The 21,578-nt window shown below is 43.6% G+C and overlaps 1 protein-coding gene across 3 annotated transcripts in view; it reads right to left on the bottom strand.

The window, feature by feature from the left end:
- peak1 (pseudopodium-enriched atypical kinase 1) overlaps positions 1-21,578 on the bottom strand; it is a 267,998-nt gene that overhangs the window by 114,655 nt on the left and 131,765 nt on the right. For all 3 annotated transcript variants that reach the window (XM_055934918.1, XM_055934919.1, XM_055934920.1), the window contains one exon: positions 14,815-14,897. The gene's annotated coding sequence lies outside the window, so the exon portion shown is untranslated. The remainder of the gene's footprint in view (positions 1-14,814; positions 14,898-21,578) is intronic.

The raw sequence follows: 21,578 nt of genomic DNA, 5'->3' as shown, positions 1-21,578 counted from the left end.
AGGAGAGCAGTTCAATTTTTGTGAAGAAGGCTTCAGGGCACCCAAGAAAGTCCAGCAAGCGCCAGGACCGTCTCCTAAAGTTGATTTCAGCTGCAGGAACGGGGCACCATCAGTACAGAGCTTGCTCAGGAATGGCAGCAGGCAGGTGTGAGTGCATCTGCACACACAGTGAGGCGCAGACTTTTGGAGGATGGCCTGGTGTCAAGAAGGGCAGCAAAGAAGCCCCTTTTCAGGAAAAACATCAGGGACAGACTGATATTCTGCAAAAGGTACAGGGATTGGACTGCTGAGGACTGGGGTAAAGTCATGTTCTCTGATGAATCCCCTTTCCGATTGTTTGGGGCACCCGGAAAAAGCTTGTCCGGAGAAGACAAGGTGTGCGCTACCATCAGTCCTGTGTCATGCCAACAGTAAAGCATCCTGAGACCATTCTTGTGTGGGGTTGCTTCTCAGCCAAGGGAGTGGGCTCACTCACAATTTTGCCTAAGAACACAGCCATGAATATAGAATGGTACCAACACATCCTCCGAGGGCAACTTCTCCCAACCATCCAGGAAGAGTTTGGTGACGAACAATGCCTTTTCCAGCATGATGGAGCACCTTGCCATAAGGCAAAACTGATAACTAAGTGGCTCGGGGAACATAACATCGATATGTTGGGTCCATGGCCAGGAAACTCCCCAGACCTTAATCCCAATGAGAACTTGTGGTCAATCCTCAAGAGGCGGGTGGACAAACAAAAACCCACAAACTCCAAACATTGATTATGTAAGAATGGGCTGCCATCAGTCAGGATGTGGCCCAGAAGATAATTGACAGCATGCCAGGGCGGATTGCAGAGGTCTTGAAAAAGAAGGGTCAACACTGCAAATATTGACTCTTTGCATCAACTTCATGTAATTGTCAATAAAAGCCTTTGACACTTATGAAATTCGTTATTCCATAGCAACATCTGACAAAAATATCTAAAGACACTGAAGCAGCAAACTTTGTGAATATTAATATTTGTGTCATTCTCAAAACTTTTGGCCATGACTGTACGTCTGCCCTAAGTCCCACCACACACCCTTGCACCACACTGCCCGGGTCTGAAGTGAAAGTGACAGGTGTTTTGGAGTTGTATTTAAAAGAGTTAGGAGTCTGTTTTTTTTAACACCAACCTGTCCACCACCACATCCAATACCTCCCTATCATGATTTGGCATGTTTGAAGAGGAGATTAAATGCTTAATAGGCATCAATATTCTCATGGGCATCCACCACTTACCCTCTCTCATCGACTACAGGTCTACTGACGCCGTCCTCAGGGTACCACACACTAGCTAGCAAAATGCCACACAACCGCTTTGAGCAAGTAAGTTGGTACATGTTCTTTTCAGATATAAATTTAACAAATGAGACTGACAATTTGCACAACGTAAAGCTTTTCATCCAAATCTTGCAACACAACTTCCCCAAATGATTTCACCCCTGGTAAGCCTTTTCTGTGAATGAGACAATGATCACAACTGACGGTAGACTTTTGTGGATACAGTACATGCCGAAGCGGAGAAACCAGTGAAGAGGGGGATTCAAGTATGGTGTCTGTGTGACTCATTGAGTGAGGGGGGGGGGGGGGGGGGGTGAAGCAACTGAGCTCAGCCTACGGAGTTGTAATGGAGCTCATGAGAGGCTACCTATTGTTACACCACCACCTTTACGCGTAACTTTTTTCATCCATTCCTCAGGTGAGAGACTTGGTTAATGTCGACACCTATTACTGTGCCACAATGAGGCCCAATCGTAAGAACTGCAATGATGCCATTATGGAGGGAAGGCTACACAAAATGTCAGAGTGTGAAATGGCCTGCAGTTAATGCAATGGCATGTCGCTGGAGGACCGAAAAGAGATGCATTTTCTGGCCACAAACAGCTCAGGGAAGAACATCCTGAAACCAATGTCCAAGTTGAGGCAGAACGAATTTACAGTATATCTGTTCCAGGGCTTGTATTACAACAAGAAAATGGGCGGTGTTGACCATCTCGACCAACTGAGGAGCTATTACAATGTTGGATGCACAGGCAGAAAATGGTGTAAGTATTGAGGGATGCTCAATATTGTGTGAGGGACCCTGCAGGCCATGGTCCCTGAAGGCATTCAAAATGTAGCTTGTGGATTCACTATGTGATGGCCACTCCCTGGTGAGGTTCGAAGGGCGCAAGAGAGTGAAGCATGGTGGTGGCAGCAACATGCTATGGGGATACTTTTCAGCGGAAGCGACTTGGAGACTGGCAAGGATAGAGTGAACAATAAATGGAGCCAAAAACTGGCAAGTCCTCGATGAGAACCTGTTTCAGAGTCCAAATGACCTTAGGCTATGGCAAAGATTTACATTCCAACAGGACAATGACCCCAGGCATACAGCCAAAGCAACGCTGGAATGGCTTCAGAACAAGAATATGAAAGTTCTTGAGTAGCTCAACCAATCTGTGGAAAAACTTGAACATTGTTGTTTACCGCCGCTCCCCATCTAACTTAACAGAACTTGAGAAAATCTGCCAGGAAGGATGGGAGAAAATCCAAATGTGCAAAGCTGATACAGACATACCCAAGAAGACTCAAAGTTGTAATCGCCACTAAATGTGCTTCTGCAAAGTATTGATTTGGGGGTGTGAATACTTATGTAAATGAGATATTTCTGTATTTCATTTTTCAATAAATGTGCAAACATTTCTAAAAACATGTTTTCACTTTGTCATTATTGGGTATTGTGTGTAGATGGGTGAGAAATTATATTTAATTCATTTTGAATTCAGGCTGTAACGCAACAAAATGTGGAATAAGTCACGGGGTATGAATACCATGTTAGAATCCCCTTTGGAAGCAATCACAGCTGTGAGTCTTTCGGGGCAAGTCTCCAAGAGTTTTGCACACCTGTATTGTACAATATTTGCACAATATAATTTTAAAAAGGATTCAAGATCTGTGAAGTATTTTATTTATTTTTTCCACTAACCCTCCCATCCCTCCCCTAATTGGAGTAAACTACTGAACAACACTTAGGCTTCTACAATCTATTTTATAACAGTTAAATCTACCCTCAACCTCTCCCATCTTTTTCTGATGTCCATTCAGTTCTATTTTCCATCTATTTTAACTGTGCTGTTTCACAAAAGTTCTGAACCTATACACATTTTACAGACACAGTATATTTTACATTTGTTATCTTGTTATTAGTCTCCATTCAACTCCTCCCATCTTTCTCTTAACACCATCCATATTGGATATCTATTTGCCATATATTCATCAATTGTGCTGTGATGCTTCACAAAAGGTCAAATTCCCCATCCTCATAGTTTCTACAGATTGTAGATGAAAGTTACATTTGTTTGCTATTGGACTTACGATATATTTTTCACTGCTCGACGGAGGGACCTTACAGAATTGTATTTGTCGGTGTACAGAGATAGTCACTCAAAACTCATTTAAACACTATTATTGCACACAGAGTCCATGCAACTTATTATGTGACTTAAGCACATTTTTACTCCTGAACTTACTTAGTCTTGCCATAACAAAGGGGTTGAATACTTATTGACTCAAGACATTTCAGCTTTTCATTTGTAAATGATTTGTATACATTCCTAAAAACATAATTACACTGACATTATGGGGAATTGAGTAGACCACTGACACATTTAAATTTAATCCATTTTAAATTCAGGCTGTAACACAACAACATTTGGAAAAAGTCAAGGGGCGTGAATCCTTTCTGAAGGCACTGTAGAAGACGCTCATAGGGGAAATAAGAGATCCTGGCATAGTAGCCATTTTGTGTCTGATGAAGGAAGTTCACTGCTGACCAATCTGAGGGGCAGAGACAAACACATCTGAGTAGCAAATATGGACACTAAGATGAATTGCAGATGACACTGTAAATCCCACCATGACAACTAGCATCCCCGTTCTACGAGCCGTTTCACTGCCAAATAATGCTCCTTCAGTCAATTTTCTGATTCCTTTTTTACAAAATAACATTGAGAAAAACATCTGTCCAACAATAACCTCTAATTACAACATGTAATATTTCACTCTCTCAAATACATTTATTTTCCAATTAACATCGGGGGGCTGCTGTCTAGAGAATTACAATTTTAGTGCAGCATCAGGGAATGGGTTGTATTAAGAGTAATTGCCATCACAGGAGACATCCAGTCACCAAGCATCTATAATAGAGGTTTTAGTTCAAATCATTATGCAAAGTGGAGGATAAAGGACAGTATATTGGAGGAAAACCACTTAAAAACAGCATACCAGCGTTACGGACAGCATAGTACACAGTTCAATATACAGTGGGGGGGGGGGGAAGTATTTAGTCAGCCACCAATTGTGCAAGTTCTCCCACTTAAAAAGATGAGAGAGGCCTGTAATTGTCATCATAGGTGCACTTCAACTATGACAGAAAATGAGAAAAAAAAAATCCAGAAAATAACATTGTAGGATTTTTTATGAATTTATTTGCAAATTATGGTGGAAAATAAGAATTTGGTCACCTACAAACAAGCAAGATTTCTGGCTCTCACAGACCTGTAACTTCTTCTTTAAGAGGCTCCTCTGTCCTCCACCCGTTACCTGTATTAATGGCACCTGTTTGAACTTGTTATCAGTATAAAAGACACCTGTCCACAACCTCAAACAGTCACACTCCAAACTCCACTATGGCCAAGACCAAAGAGCTGTCAAAGGACACCAGAAACAAAATTGTAACACACTATCAGTAACACACTACGCCGCCAGGGACTCAAATCCTGCAGTGCCAGACGTGTCCCCCTGCTTAAGCCAGTACATGTCCAGGCCCGTCTGAAGTTTGCTAGAGAGCATTTGGATGATCCAGAGGAAGATTGGGAGAATGTCATATGGTCAGATGAAACCAAAATATAACTTTTTGGTAAAAACTCAACTCGTCGTGTTTGGAGGATAAAGAATGCTGAGTTGCATCCAAAGAACACCATACCTACTGTGAAGCATGGGGGTGGAAACATCATGCTTTGGGGTTGTTTTTCTGCAAAGGGACCAGGACGACTGATTTGTGTAAAGGAAAGAATGAATGGGGCCATATATCGTGAGATTTTGAGTGAAAACCTCCTTCCATCAGCAAGGGCATTGAAGATGAAATGTGGCTGGGTCTTTCAGCATGACTATGATCCCAAACACACCGCCCGGGCAATGAAGGAGTGGCTTCATAAGAAGCATTTCAAGGTCCTGGAGTGGCCTAGCCAGTCTCCAGATCTCAACCCCATAGAAAATCTTTGGAGGAAGTTGAAAGCCCGTGTTTCCCAGCAACAGCCCCAAAACATCACTGCTTTAGAGGAGATCTGCATGGAGGAATGGGCCAAAATACCAGCAACAGTGTGTGAAAACCTTGTGAAGACTTACAGAAAACGTTTGACCTCTGTCATTGCCAACAAAGGGTATATAACAAAGTATTGAGAAACTTTTGTTATTGACCAAATACTTATTTTCCACCATAATTTGCAAATAAATTCATAAAAAATCCTACAATGTGATTTTCTGGATTTGTTTTCCTCATTTTGACTGTCATAGTTGAAGTGTACCTATGATGAAAATTACAGGCCTCTCTCATCTTTTTAAGTGGGAGAACTTGCACAATTGGTGGCTGACTAAATACTTCTTTGCCCCACTGTAACTATGTCACCTAATATTTGTCAGATACATTGCAAGGTACAGATACACCGTTGTGTAATACCAACAAACAAAAACAATGGCAATCACTGTTAGTAGATTCATAAAATAGGTATTATCAGATAATTACACAGTATTGTAGGACAGCAATTTCCATCCCTAACGAGAGTCTGCTTTCATGCTAAAACAAGCCACTTAAATGACAAAAAGTGAGAGCGACATAGGCAAACTAAGAAAACGGTGGTTTTGTTCCACAGTGAACACTATTGACCGCAGACAGAGGGTGGCTGGACGTACTGAGAACTCCTCAGTCGTCTATAGGGCCGAGATAAAAGTGCCAGGCTTAACTCCTCAATCGATGCACTAAATGTCCCACCATATAATCTTTATTGGCTTGCTGGGCAATAACGCATATTATTGATGATCCACAACATTAAGCGCTGTAATAGATTGTGTCCATGTGTGATGTACTATAGTGCAGGGCTGGCCGGTTCTCTCTCTCTGTGTGTGTGTGTGTGTGTGTGTGTGTACTACCTACACAAATCCGTGTTGGTCTAATACCGCAAACTGAAGGACAATCGGCATGTAGCACTGCTGCTCGTCTTACAAAAGACATTTGCTGTGGAAATTCATTTTTGTCACTGTGTGGACACTTTGGAGCGGGAACACTGAAGGTTCCTCAGATGTGTTCCCCAAGGGTGCTTATTCATGCTGGATTTTCTCTAAACAGATTTACAACGCAAGATGCTGAGGGGATTCAACACAAGGCTTGCTGTGGCAAAAATAAACAACCAGTAGCTAGGTTTCCAATTTGCAACAGATTTTCATGCAAATATTCTAAAATCTGCATAAAACAATATGCACATTTTCCAACCAGAGATTTGTTTCCATCAAACTGACATTATGCGGATAATAGCCTGTGCGTGACGCACATAAAAATGACTTTGACCGTTAAATTCCAATGTACCGAATGAAAAATACAAGTTAGATGGTCTTTCCATCTCATTTTCAATTCTACTGATGGTGTTGTCACAAAAACTGTTGCATTACTTAGCACATGTTCCCACTCTGGTCTTAGCACATGCACTCTAGCCAACAGCTTGCAGATACAGTGGGGGTAGGCTACCTACATTATGAGATTATTATGGAGAAGAGCGATATTATTTGTATTTGTCAAACATCAGCCAAGCATCATGGAAAAGAGCATCAAGCTCATCCCCTTGCACATTCCCCACCCTGTGAAGTTCATAACTAATTTCATACATTTTACCGACACAAAAAGATCCAACCATGTCGAGCAAACAAATTGTCTGTCGGCATTTAAAAAAAATTGTACCGGAATTTCATGTTTCCATTAGCTTGGTCGTGCCTTTTTTCATGCGTCAGGTATTTCATCCACATGAAATGGTTGGATGGACACGTGCTTAGAGATACATAGAATCACATAAACACTAATTTCTACTGTTGTTTCCTTTTGTTTGTCATCCATCCATCCATCCATCCAATACAAATTAGTAAATAAACGCTCCTACAACGTTAAGTAACATTCCAACGAAGTCCCAAACGTTCAGGGAACATTCTGAAAACTTTACATATGTACTTTCTTCAAATGTCCCCACTAAAGTACAAGCAATTTGAGGTAACAGAATGTTTTCCGGGTACGGTCCGTACCCCTGGAAGGGTTAATGAGCCTCCTTGGCCTGTTTTCCTCCCCTCTCCCCCTGGCCTCTCTGCCACTCAATGAGAAACAGAGCAGCCCTGCATTCTTCGAATTCTGAGGCATTTTGTCTTGCCGAGAGCGAGAGAGAAGGAAAGAAAGTGCATTCCAGGGCTGTGTGCTGTTGCGGAAGGTCTGGGAGTTATACCATGGGAAAGACTCGGCAGAGTCCCAGGGGGGAGATGCATGCTGCCCCGGGGGCACGACACCAACCGGCAGTCAGAGAGCAAACAGAGAACAGGCAGCACAGAGATGTGTGGGCGTAGTACACTCAGACCAAGCTTACACACACACACACACACACACACACACACACACACACACACACGCACACACACACACGCACGCAAATTCAAAGCACACACATTTTTCTGTAAACAAACAGACACTTAAATACTTCAACGGAAAATGAGTAACATCAGTACCAAGAACAAGTAGGGAAAAAATGACCGAAATATTCAGACAAATGTCTTCAAGTTCGGTCCTCATGACTCACTCAAACACCTTTCCCTTTCATTTCTTAATCCACTGAGCACAACGACGACATATAAACCAGGGGAGACCACCCCCAAACCACCCAGTGGTTTCAGAACGCATAAAAACATCCACATATTATAATAGTCTCCAACAACTTTGAGTTTTATGCACAATGAAGGGCAAGACTTCCACATGAACTGTCTTTCCTAACCAGCGCTGAATACCTCTCCAATAGCAACAGATGTCGACAGAGGCTTTCAGAGCGGCTCTAGTTGTGTCCTTAAGATGACACCCTGAGAGATCTTCACTGACGCCAGGCTTCAGTCTTCAGAACCAAGGGCAAAAAGCGCAAGTGTGTGTGTGTATGTATATGTGCACGTGTAGGTACTTACTGGTGTTTGTGTGAACTTTGAGAGAAAATGATTGTCGCCACGCCAAAAGCATACGGGACATGAACAAATGTTTCTGCCGAGGCGCACATTGAAGATGCTAAAACAGTCGACATTTACTTTTCCTTTGCAAACAAAATGATTAATGACTAGAAAGATCAGACAACCGCATAGTAGTATACAGTGCATTCAGAAAGTATTTAACCCCTCGATTTTTTCACATTTATTAGGTTGCAGCGTTATTCTAAAATGCATTAAATCAAATATTTTTCTGATGGGGCGGTAATAATTTAGGCAGGGTACCTTTGCTTCCTTGGACACAGGGACTATGGTGGTCTGCTTGAAACATGTAGGTATTACAGACTCGGTCAGGGAGAGGTTGAAAATGTCAGTGAAGACACTTGACAGTTGGTCGGCGTATGCTTTGAGGACACATCCTGGTAATCCGTCTGGCCCGGCGTCTTTGTGAATGTTGATCTGTTTATAATGTTGCTGATGTGGTGTACTCCTCAATGCCATTGGATGAATCCCGGAACATATTCCAGTCTGTGCTAGCAAAAGTCCTGTAGTGTGGCATCCGCATCATCTGACCACTTCCGTATTGAGCGAGTCACTGGTACTTCCTGCTTTTGTTTCTGCTTGTAAGCAGGAATCAGGGGGATAGAATTATTTCCCGATTTGCCAAATGGAGGGCGGAGGAGAGCTTTGTACGCATCTCTGTGTGTGGAGTAAAGGTGGTCTAGGATTGTTTTTCTCTGGTTGCACATGTGACATGGGATTGAAGTCAGGGCTTTGTGATGGCCACTCCAATACCTTGACCTTGTTGTCCTTAAGCCATTTTGCCACAACTTTGGAAGTATGCTTGGGGTCATTGTCCATTTGGAAGACCCATTTGCGACAAAGCTTTAACTTCCTGACTGATGTCTTGAGATGTTGCTTCAATATATCCACATAATTTTCTGCCTCATGATGCCATCTATTTTGTGAAGTGCACCAGTCCCTCCTCCAGCAAAGCACCCCCACAACATGATGCTGCCACCCCTGTGCTTCACGGTTGGGATGGTGTTCTTCGGCTTCAAATCCTCCCCCTTTCTCCTCCAAACATAATGATGGTCATTATGTCCAAACATGTATTTTTTGTTTCATCAGACCAGAGGACATTTTCTCCAAAAAGTACGATCTTTGTCCCCATGTGCAGTTGCAAACCGTAATCTGGCTTTTTTATGTCGGTTTTGGAGCAATGGCTTCTTCCTTGCTGAGCGGCCTTTCAGGTTACTGTGGATATAGATACATGTGTACCTGTTTCCACCAGCATCTTCACAAAATCTGTCTGTAAACAACTGTTGAAAAAATGACTTGTGTCATGCACAAAGTAGATGTCCAAACCCGACATGCCAGAACTATAGTTTGTTAAGAAGAAATTTGTGGAGTGGTTGAAAAACGGGTTTTAATGACTCCAACCTAAATGTATGTAAACTTCCGACTTCAACTCTATGTATGTATGTATGTATGTATGTATGTATGTATGTATATATATATATATATATATATATATATATATATATATATATATATATATATATATATATATATATATATATATATATATATATTATAGTAAGAAGAATATAATTGAACTCAGCTGAATAAAATAGAAAGGATATTTTTCCCATTATACGAGCGAGTGCGCATACGAAGTAGCAAATGTTGAGCCTAAAAGTGATCCGTTTTTTTGGCAACTTTAGTTGTGAATAACACAAACCTCAGAAGGTCATTGAAGTCAAATCACACAGTGCAGTCTGAAAGTATTCAGACCCTTTGACTTTTCCCCCACATTTTGTTACGTTACACCCGTAATCTAAAACGGATGATATGAGTAGCTAAGGAATAAATATAAGAACACGTATTTCACCCAAACTCTGTATGCCGTGGGATCTCCAACCTTGTTCCTGCAGCTACCCAGTGCTTCATTTGGGAAAACAAGTGAAATCGAGTCGGGAACATTGATAGTAACATGCTAACGCAACAACACATATTTCACTAAACAGTTGACAGCCTGTCTGCGTGCTCAAGAAAGGAATAAAGGAGATGGAATAACAAGGTGGCGGGACAGTGGCGATTTTAGCATGTCAATCTTGGTGGGGCAAAGCAAAAGCATTTGGGGGGGATGCATGTCAGCAAAGCCACTACACAAAACAACACTAAACAAGACATATAGCGGTGACAGATGGTGCCCACAAACTGTTAGGGCCTACATAAAGCTGTCCCAACAGCAGAGTCCCAACACCTTACCACTGCTACACCTGGCTATCGGCGGAGCCTTGTCTGGCAGAGAAACAGTTCATTCAGCCTCATTTACTGCCATTAAAAAAAAAAGATAGCTGATATGGCTGACTTGCTTAAACAAATGTGTTTTCTATGGCATGGCATAAGGGAATGACGAGCAGGTAAGAAGAAAGCTAGGACAAACGTAGTCAATAACTATTTGTTCAGCACTTTTTAAATGTTGCATTTAATCTATCTTTAACTAGGCAAGTCAGTTAAGACAACTTCTTATTTACAATAACGGTCTACCCCGGTCAAACCCTTCCCTAACCTGGACGATGCTGGGCCAATTGTGTGCCGCCCTATTCGGCTCCCGATCACGGCCGGTTGAAATACAGCCCGGGATCGAACCCGGGTCTGTAGTGACGCCTCTATCACTACGATGCACTGCCTTAGACAGCTGTACTACTCGGGAGGCACTTTTGAAATGTACTGCAAAAGAATTCAGAACATGGGCCATTCTTACAGTACACCAAGTCAGAACGGTAGGATAAATAAAGGGAGAATATAAGCAGACAATCAAAGCTGGCTATAAAACTGGCTATAGGCTATATGTGCACCACTAAGTCAGAACAGTAGGCTAAATTATGAGGGGAAAATTGACTTGCCTAGTTGAATAAAGGTTAAAAATAATAATAATAAAGTCTGGCATTCTCTGGATTTATGGTGCTTTCAAGACAACTGGGAACTCTGAAAAAAAACAAAGTTGAATCATGATGACACCAGTGATCTTTAGGTCGGAGCTCTAGAAAGAGGCCCAAGCTCCCTACTTGCAATTCCTAGTTGGATGACCGTTCAAAATGGATTTTCCCCAGTCGGAGCTCGTTTTTTCCCCCAGAGTTCCCAGTTGTCTTGAACTCACTGAAGACTGAGATTACCCAGTTCCGAGTTTCTAGTTGTTTTGAGCGCAGCAGAAGTCATGCTGGATTGACAGCATGGCCAATGTTGAATGTTTATAATTTTAAGCTTGGAAAAGAGACCCTTAAATTTGGCCTCTGCGTGCCTCCAGGTGCTCCACAATTGCGTCACACCCTCCATATGGAGCCTCCAAACATATTTTTCGGATCAAGCATAAATTGGCTTTTATAATGATTCTGTCCCATCGTTTTATATGCTTTAGAATGACACTTCTGGTTTTGGTGGGAAATACAGGTTTACCTGGGATAATATGCATTTTTTCTCGGGATTAACATTTATACCCTACTCTACGTCAACGCGCACATAAAGTTAACAGTTCTATGGAATGCAAGGAGAAGAAGAGAATCAAAGACTGACAATGTCATATTGCTGAGTCTACCTTTTACAAAAGGCTCTGGGAAACAAGGCCAGGATCAGAGTGAATTTCAGCTTTAGGTCTAAAAACACTCACTGAAGAATTCGAGACCAAGGACACGTTTCACAGTGGTGTGCAAAAAGTGTCATTTCCAACCTTGAGCCCAACTAAGTATGTGCTATATTTTCTCCCAGAACTTGACATTCAAAATGTCAAGTTTTCACTACCGATTCGAGCCCGGACCCTTAATTCCAGCGTCAAATTGTCCACTTGTTTCAATTGCCCATCCTCTCCATTTGCTCTAAATCGGGGATGAGTTCAAACGTGTGACTTTCTATAGCCTTGGAGCATCATCAGTGCCTAACTGTATTCCTATATGAGGAAGGAGCATGGGTGAGTGAGTGAAAGACAGTGTGTGGTCTTCCCCCTCTTTTACATCTCTCTGGGGAGAGCAACCGACTGAGGGCAGAAATCAGAGGATCTATGCACGATTGCAGGCTGAGGTTACTCCAATGCCATGGTTGAAGTGTGTGTGTGTGTGTGTGTGTGTGTGTGTGTGTGTGTGTGTGTGTGTGTGTGTGTGTGTGTGTGTGTGTGTGTGTGTGTGTGTGTGAGTGTGAGGGGGGCGGTGGGCAATGATTAGATTTCACTATAGGAGTTATTTTTAAATGGCAGGATGGAGAGCAAGTAGTCAGTAACAACTCAAATAAGGCATGCGAGGCAGAGAGGAGCAGAGATGGGTGAAATGCAGCTCTTTCCCGTGGCACTGCCAAGACACATACTGATGAGGATAATGTGAAAATGGGCCACCGTTCTTTTCAGTACAGACCCAGAGTTATTTCAGTAATGACTTACCCACTTTGGCTATGGCTCTGGCTACCATAGAGCTACGCTAGGTCAGGGGACTCCTGGGTATACAGGCTTTTGGCTATGGCTCTGGCTGCCATAAAGCTACGCTAGGTCAGGGGACTCCTGGGTATACAGGATTTTGTTCCAGCCCACACCTGATTCAACTAGTCAAGGACCGGACCTGATGCATAGCAAATGGGCTTACTCAGGAGGGTGCAACTTTACAAAATGTAAGAAGCAAAGTCGTATGCTACATTTTGTGATGTGCCAGTGCAATACTATTATATTAAGCAACAAAAACACACAGAGGGTTAATCATTGAAATATGATCATTTACATTTGAATAGAGAGCTTCACACATCCTGTACACAGCAGCGTATCACTTTGACCTGGCAGGCTTCCCATTCTCTGCCCATATTACAATCTACGTGTCACAACGCATGTATGAAATGTATCCAGACAGGTATCATTAAAATATCTCACACTCGTCTCAAGACGAGCAGTTTGCCAGCAGTTAAGGTTTAACATGTTAATTCCCAGGCTGTTAATTCACACTTGGCAGTCTTGAGGAGCATGTTTTGGCTGCGGGCAAATTTGGACGTCCACTATACTATAGCTTCCCTCATATCATCATTGCTGTGGGGGGAAAAAAACATAAGAAACGTACCCACATACTTAAATTCTACATTACAAAGCACTAATAATTCAATAACTTACCCACCTACTTCTAGAGAACAAAGCACCCATGGAGTTGTGAGGTGGATACCATTTAAATTTCCCAGTCCTTCTAACTCAGGTTGTTGCATTGTACACGTTGCATTTTCAATGGAAATGCACTCTATGCTCTTTGGATTACAGACATCGGGGAGGAATCACATTGCATCTGGAGGCGAAGTCCAAACGATCCAAACAAAGCAGGAACGTTTTGCCCTCCTACCCAGACAAAAGCGGAGCACACAGTCCCATCTGAGGGAAGTCGGGAAGCCGGCCTAGACACGAGACCCAGGAGACAAGACTATGTCTCCGACTGAAGGAGGCATAGCAGAAAGGAGGGCTCACATTCAACCTCCTGTCTCATACCCTCTCAGCTTGCCAGGCAGACTGCAACTCTCTGGTTATGTCAGAGCTCTTGTGTGTGTGTGTGTGTGTGTGTGTGTGTGTGTGTGTGTGTGTGTGTGTGTGTGTGTGTGTGTGTGTGTGTGTGTGTGTGTGTGTGTGTGTGTGTGTGTGTGTGTGTGTGTGTGTGTGTGTGTGTGTTTATATGAGAGTGTCTGTTTGGTATTTATATGAGAGAGTGCATGCATATGTGTACAGGATGTCTGTATATATGTGTGTGTGTGTGTGTCTGTATATATGTATGTGTGTGTGTGTGTGTGTGTGTGTGTGTGTGTGTGTGTGTGTGTGTGTGTGTGTGTGTGTGTGTGTGTGTGTGTGTGTGTGTGTGTGTGTGTGTGTGTGTGTGAGACACTCATCCAGAATCACTCACAAAATGTGAAGGGCAGCCATGGGAGAAAGTTATTCAGGGATAATACAGTAACTAAAGGGAAGTTTCCCCGCTGGCACAAACAAACAGTGGCATCTGTGACAAGAGAAGCAGAGGTACAGAGTGCTGCACAAACACAGCCGAGCAGAACGCAGCCTTGGATGCAACACACACGGCTGCTCTTTACAGCCTCCAGCAAACGGGCCCCGAGACATATGGACAAGCAGTTTGTTAGCTGCAGGGTATTAAGGCGAAGAGATAAATCACCAAAACAACACGCATGGTGGCAAACAACTGTAGGAAAAAAATGTAAAAGCTGGGGAATTTCTGGGGTGTGATTTTGTCCTGCCCTATTGTAATGGTCGTTTATTTTCTCGAGAAACTAAGATTTGTCATCGGAGGTGAGTACACTGCTCATTTCCTCAAGTGCAGGAATATTCTAGTATTGTTCTAGTATTCTAAAATATATCTTGGTTGTCTGGCCACACTGGTACTCCATGCAACACTTCACTCTATAACTAACGTGAGGCTAGAGGGAGAGACGGAGGACCAGTGACCGTATGGCCGTCACACATACACATATTACAGCACAGAAGAAGAGTGAGCGGAGACAACTTACAGTGTAATGAGTCACGCAGCAGCCATGGACTCCCAGCGGCTCCCAGCAAACGGTGGTCGGACCAACACTATCACTGCTGGCGTCTGTGAGGGAGCGAGGAAGAGGGACAGGGCGTCGAAAGGGAGAAAGAGAAAAGGGAGAAACAGAGAGGAAGAGGTAGGGAGAGAAGAAAAATACATATTGCAAGAGAGATGAGGAGGGAGAGGTAGAGAAAGAGAGATAGGGAGGGAGGACAAAGAGAGAGCAGGAGAGAGAGATCTATTGTTATTTGCTTGCTTGAGATGATAGATAAGAATACAGATTACATTATACACCTCCTACATGTACGCACACACCAGTGCCAATGGTCTCTCCAGAGATGTTCGATCTGGTTCAATTCCAGAGACTTGTTCCGAAGCCACTCCTGCGTTGTCTTGGCTGTGTGCTTAGGGTCGTTGTCCTGTTGGAAGGTGAACCTTCGCCCCCAGTCTGAGGTCCAGAGTGCTCTGGAGCAGGTTTTCATCAAGGATTTCTCTGTAAGTCGGGGCTCCCTAGTGGCGCAGCTTCTAAGGCACTGCATCGCACTACGGACCCGAGTTCGATCCCGGGCTGTATCACAACCGGCTGTGATCGGGAGTCCCATAGGGTGGCACACAATTGGCCCAGCGCCGTCCGGGTTAAGGGATGGTTTGGCCGGGGGTGCTTTACTTGGCTCACGCTCCAGCGACTCCTTGTGGCGGGCCGGGCGCCTGCAGGCTGACCTCGGTCGTCAGGTGAAAGGGGTTTCCTCCGACACATTGATGCGGCTGGCTTCCAGGTTAAGCGGGCGGGTGTTAAGAAGCGAGGTTTGGCGGGTCATGCTTTGGAGGACGCATGACTCGAGATTCACCTCCCGAGCCATTTGGGGAGTTGCAGCGATGAGACAAGATCAAAATAGTATTTCCCTAAATCCTGACTAGTCTCCCAGTCCCTGCCGCTGAAAGACATCACTAGAGCATAATGCTGCCACCACCACGTTTCACCGTAGGGATGGTGCCAAGTTTCCTCCAGACGTGACGCTTGGCATTCAGGCCAAAGAGTTCAATCTTGGTTTCTCATGGTCTGAGTCCTTCAGGTGCCTTTTGACAAACTCCAAGCAGGCTGTCATGTGCCTTTTGCTGAGGAGTGGCTTCCTTCTGGCCACTCTACCATAAAGGCCTGATTGTTGGAGTGCTGCAGAGATTATTGTCGTTCTGGAAGGTTCTCCCATCTCCACAGAGGAACTCCAGAGCTCTGTCAGACTGACCATTGGGTCCTTGGTCACCTCCCTGACCAAAGCCCTTCTCCCCCGATTGCTCAGTTTGGCTGGGCGGCCAGCTCTAGGAAGAGTCTTGGTGGTTCCAAACTTCTTCCATTTAAGAATGATGCGAGGCCACTGTGTTCTTGGGGACCTTCAATGCTGCAGACATTTTTTGGTACCCTTGCCCAGATCTGTGCCTCGACACAATCCTGTCTCGGAGCTCTATGGAAAATTCCTTCAACCTCATGGCTTGGTTTTTGCTCTGACATGCACTGTCAACTGTGGGACCTTATATAGACACGCGTGCCTTTACAAATCATGTCCAATAAATTGAATTTACCACAGGTGGACTCAAAGTTGTAGAAAGATCAAGGATTTAATGGAAACTGCACCGAAGCTCCATTTCGAGTCTCATAGCAAAGGGTGTGAATACTTTTGTAAATAAGGTATCGTTTTTTTATTTTAAATAAATGTGAATACTTTTCTATAAACCTGTTTTTGCACTGTCATTATGAGGTATTGTGTGCAGATTGATGAGGAAAAAAATGTAATTTAATCCATTTTAGAATAAGGCTGTAACGTAACAAAATATGGAGAAAGTCAAGGGGTCTGAATACTTTCCGAATGCACTGTATATATAGCTTTGGATACGTGAGTGTAATGCACTATAAAGGAAAGAGACAAGTCCTTTTCAGCAGAGTTATTTCTTTCTTTCTCATAAAAGTAGTAGAGTGGGAAGGTTAGGAGCCGTAGGCAAAGCGGCATTAGCATAACATCACCAGTTTGGAATTGTGTGTGGATGTGTTTAACTGTTCTTGTGGGGACCAGAAGTCCCCACAAGAACAGTAAACAAACAAAAATTTGATGAACTGGGGACATTTTGTTCGTCCCCACGAGGGTATAGGGTTAAGGTTAGAATTAGTGTTAGGGTTAGAATAACATTTAAGGGTTAGTTTTAGGGTTAAGATTAAGGTTAGGGTTAGGGTAAGAGTACGGGTTAGTTCGGTTTAGGCAAAATAGGATTTTGAATGGGACTGAATGTCCCCACAAGGTTAGCTGTACAAGAATGTGTGTGTGTATGTGCATTATGCATGTGCCTGCTTGTGTGTGTGTGTAACGCTGTTTATTGGTTGTGGGCCGACTGCAGAGAGCCCTTTCCAGAGTGTCAGCAGGCTGATTTATGTGGACAGACAGCTAGGGGACCACCGTTGGCCATGAACCTACAGGTGAGGCCTGCTGGGATTTCAGAGACTGGCCATAAAAAGGCAGCGGACTGAAAAGAGAGAGGCTGAGAGACAGTTTTAGAAGCTACGATAGAAGGGTTTTGATGTTTGGCAACACAACGGCTGCGTGCGCAACTATGGGGCTAAACAGACCTGGTTGGCTTAGATTGTTGACAGCATGTCAACTATATTTCGTCTCCAACGTTTATTGAAAACACTAATAAATTTGCACAAGGTGCACTTCTTGTCTCAAAATACATCGTTACAGCTGTTGGTTAGCTAGCTAGTGAATTTTAGCCACATTTGAGCAAAACTAGTGTAAAGAACAAGTGACGTCGTGCTGAAACGAGCCACCTACGATTCCCCACGTGGCAGCTTATTGTCATTGTTGCCATCTGGCCATCCAGAATCACAGCAACACAGAGCCTTCTGCCCCATTAAAAAAGCGTGTGCATCGTTTTCGTAACGTTGTCAGCTAATCCGCCTTTAAGGCCTAGAAACAATGATAAAACATATAGCAATATTTCAGGTAAAGAGCAAGACTCACTTAACTGTGGATTTTGGTTGAAGCTCCACTTTAATGTTCCAATTGCTGCTGTAAAGCTGAAAACGTTACGAGGGGAAAAAAACCTGTGGGAATTCTTAAGCCTTCGGCCAAAGAGATTTCTGTCCATATCTTGCCCGGAGTTTCTATATATATATATAGAAATCTCTTTGGCCGAAGGCTTAAGAAGAATAAGAAGAATATAGATATATATTTTTACCCCTTTTTCTCCCCAATTTCGTGGTATCCAATTGGTAGTTACAGTCTTGTCCTTTCACTGCAACTCCCGCACGGACTCGGAGGTCGAGAGCCATCAAGAAGCGAATGTCGAGAGCCGTGCATCCTCCGAAACACAATCCAACCAAGCCGCATTGCTTCTTGACACAATGCCCATTTAACCCAGAAGTCAGCCACACCCATGTGTCGGAGGAAACACAGTACATCTGGCAACCGTGTCAGCATGCACTGCGTCCAGCCCGCCACAGGAGTCGCTAGTGCGAGATGGGACAAGGACAACCCTGCCGGCCAAACCCTCCCCTAACCCGGACGACGCTGGGCCAATTGTGGGCCGCCCCAGGGGTATCTTGGTCGGCTGTGACAGAGCCTTTGGGCCTTAGGGCCTCCCGAGTGACGCAGTGGTCTATCTTGCCCAGAGTGAACGAGTAATCGCAAAAAAATGCTCAATCTAATGGGAAATTCCAGTGAAGACCACATCACTCACTCCCCAAGTCATACATACCTTCATTACCAAAAGCTCCAAACAAAGGTCAGCCTATATGCTGAGTTGACTCGTAAAAATATGACTCAGAGGACGGGTCAGACACTACCACACTGGTGTTGTAGCTGTGATGAAAAGTTTAGCACCAGAATGTAGGTACAAATTCCCTCCGTTTTTTTATGTTACCAAATTTTCCCAAAACTCTTAAAGACATGCTCTGAATTAAGATTCAAATATGTCTGTAGAAAGAATTGGGCGGCAGCTATGACAAGACACCTTGACTTAAATATAGGTTTTTGTTATTGAATGGCGCCGGGGGGGATGGCTACTGTTTTATGGGCTCCTAACAATTGTGCTATTTTGTGTGTTTTTCCGCATTGTTTGTAACTTATTTTGCACATACTGTTGATGCAGCCGTCTCTTATGACTGAAAAGAGCTTCTGGATATCTGAACTGCGATTACTCACCTCGAACTGGACAAAGATTTTTTCTTTAATGAATCAGACGCAAAGGATATAATGTTGCTCCAAGACAAGGCCCAAATCTCTGTAATTCGCATGAAGAAAATAAGGATATACAGGGGGCGGAGAGCAGGGTGCCTTGTGAGAATTTGTTGGCGAGTGGGTAAACTGCCTCTACCATCCACTCTATTAGCCAACGTGCAATCACTGGAAAATAAACTGGATGATTTCCATTTGAGAATATCCTACCAAATGGACATTAACAACTGTAATAACTTATGTTTCACAGATTTGTGGCTGAACAACGACACGGATAAGATACAGTTGGCTAGGTTTTCCGTGCATTAGCACAACAGAAGTTTACATACACTAAGTTGACCGTGCCATTAAACAGCTTGGAAAATTCCAGAAAATGATGTCATGGCTTTAGAAGCTTGATAGGCTATTGACATCATTTGAGACAATTGGAGGTGTACCTGAGGATGTATTTCAAGGCCTACCTTCCAACTCAGTGCCTCTTTGCTTGACATCATGGGAAAATCAAAAGAAATCAGCCAAGACCTCAGAAAAAAATTGTAGACCTCCACAAGTCTAGTTCATCCTTGGGAGCAAATTCCAAATGCCTTAAGGTACCACATTCATCTGTACAAACAATCGTACGCAAGTATAAACACCACAGGACCACACAGTCATCGCACAGCTCAGGAAGGAGACATGTTCTGTCTCCTAGAGATAACGTACATGAGAAAAGTGCAAATCAATCCCAGAACAACAGCAAAGGACCTTGTGAAGATGCTGGAGGAAAGGGGTACAAAAGTATCTATAGCCACAGCAAAACGAGTCCTATATCAACATAAAATGAAAGGCCGCTCAGCAAGGAAGAAGCCACTGCTCGAAAACCGCCATTTAAAAAAGCCAGACTACGGTTTGCAACTGCACATGGGGACAAAGTACATTTTGGAGAAATGTCCTCTGCTCTGATGAAACAAAAATAGAACTGTTTGGCCATAATGACCATCGTTATGTTTGGAGGAAAAAGGGGGACGCTGCAAGCCGAGGAACACCATTCCCACTTGTGAAGCACGGGGGTGGCAGTATCATTTTGTGGGGGTGCTTGCTGCAGGAGGGACTGGTGCACTTCACAAAATAGATGGCATCATGAGACAGGAAATTTTTGTGGATATATTGAAGCAACATCTCAAGATATCAGTCAGGAACGTTAAACCTTGGTCGCAAAAGGGTGACCCCAAGCATGACCCCAAGCATACTTCCAAAGTTGTGGCAAAATGGCTTAAAGATAACAAAGTCAAGGTATTGGAGTGGCCATCACAAAGCCCTGACCTCAATCCTATGGACAATGTGTGGGCTGAACTGAAAAAGCCTGTGGGAGCAAGAAGGCCTACAAACCTGACTCTGAATTTTGACCCATTCCTCCTAACTTATTGTGGGAAGCTAGTGGAAGGCTACCCGAAACGATTGACCCAAGTTAAACACTTTAAAGGCAATGCTAACAAATACTAATTGAGTGTATGTAAACTTCTGACCCACTGGGAATGTGATGAAAGAAATTAAAGCTGAAATAAATCATTTGCTGTACTATTATTCTGACATTTCACATTCTTAAAATAAAGTGGTGATTCTAACTGACCTAAGACAGGGAATTTTTCTAGGATTAAATGTCAGGAATTGTGAAACTGAGTTTAAATGTATTTGGCTAAGATGTATGTAAACTTCTGACTTCAACTATTTATATATATATATATATATATATATATATATATATATATATATATATACACACACATACATACATACACACACGCTGTATACTGTAATGTTGGCGCTAGAATCATAATCACTTCGCTGAACCTGCGATAACATATGAAATGGGTAAAACAGTGTTGTGGACAGTAAAGTGACCAGTGTTCAATGACTATGTACATAGTCTATGTACTATGTACCCTAAGGTACAGGGTGGAGTACCGGGTGGTAGCCAGCTAGTAACAGTGCACGCCGAGGAGCTTGAAGCTTTCACCCTCTCCATGTAGATGGGGAGGGGGGGGGGGGGGGGGGGGTGACCTTGCTGCGGTCTTCTGAAGTCCACGATTAGCTCCTTTGTTTTGTTGATGTTGTGGGAGAGGTTATCTTCCTGTTATTACTCCTCAAGGGCCCTCACCTCCTCCCTGTAGGATGTCTCGTCGTTGTTGGTAATCAGGCTTACCACTGTTGTCTCGTCTGCAAACTTGATGATTGAGATATAGACGTGTGTGGCTACGCCCCCATGGGTGAACAGGGAGTACAGGAGGGGGTTAAGCACCCACCCTTGTGGGGCCCCCCATGTTGAGGATCAGCGTGGCGGAGGTGTTGCCTTCACCACCTGGGGTTGGCCTGTCAGACCCAATTGCACAGGGCAGGGTTCAGACCCAGGGCCCCAAGCTTAGTGATGCGCTTGGATAGCATTATGGCTGAACTGTAGTCAATGAAAAGATGGTTGCGATGGTGATTGCAACATCCGTGAATCTTTTGGGGTGGTATGCAAATTCATATAGGTCTTAGGTGT

The sequence above is a fragment of the Salvelinus fontinalis genome, chromosome 9, assembly GCF_029448725.1.
Source record: "Salvelinus fontinalis isolate EN_2023a chromosome 9, ASM2944872v1, whole genome shotgun sequence".
Taxonomy (NCBI): Eukaryota; Metazoa; Chordata; class Actinopteri; order Salmoniformes; family Salmonidae; genus Salvelinus; species Salvelinus fontinalis.
This window is presented reverse-complemented; position numbering and strand designations above follow the sequence as displayed.